The sequence below is a fragment of the Arvicanthis niloticus genome, unplaced genomic scaffold, assembly GCF_011762505.2.
Source record: "Arvicanthis niloticus isolate mArvNil1 unplaced genomic scaffold, mArvNil1.pat.X pat_scaffold_885_arrow_ctg1, whole genome shotgun sequence".
NCBI lineage: Eukaryota > Metazoa > Chordata > Mammalia > Rodentia > Muridae > Arvicanthis > Arvicanthis niloticus.
Window position 1 is genome coordinate 22,501 of NW_023046462.1, and position 726 is coordinate 23,226.

Below are 726 nucleotides of genomic sequence, written 5' to 3' on the forward strand. Positions count from 1 at the left end.
TGTTGCCAAAACATACTACACAGTCCAGGCAGGCCAGCCTGTCAAGTAAATCCTGCCTCTGTGATTGTACGTACGTACGTGTGTGTGTGTGTGTGTGTGTGTGTGTGTGTGTGTGTGTGTGTGTGTGCGCGTGTGTGTGTGTGTGTGTGTGTGTGCGTGTGTCTGTCTGTGTGTTTGTTTGTTTTTTAATTTCTTGTTCTGTGAATGTATTGGCAGCACACTGTTAACCCCAGTAAGTTTTTTGTTTTTGATTTCTTGTTAGTTTAGTGTGTGTGTGTGTGTGTGTGTGTGTGTGTGTGTGTATGCATTCATGCTTGCATGTTTGCTTGTATGTTTGTAATTACTGACTGACTCACTTAGTTTTGTAATTTGTAGTAGTTTGTAATTACTGACTGACTCACTTAGTTTTTATTAATTTGAAACAGGATTTCTTGAGGGAAAAAAAGTTTTCTGTATACACAAGCAATCAATCGTAATTTGTTCAAGTGTCCCTTTTGTGAAGTTCTAGATTTGATTTTGCTTTATTAAAGGAGTTTTACACAGTATTATCTACAAATCCTACAAGAGGCCGCAAGAGGCCTACAGCCACTTTTTGTGCAGTCAGTTGTTGACTGCTTTAAATTTGTTTGTGTGTGTTTGTTTGTTTGTTTGTTTGTTTGTTTCAGAACCCAGGGAGGGCCTGTATCAGGTATAAACACAGCTCTCAGAGTGGAAAATGGATAGAAG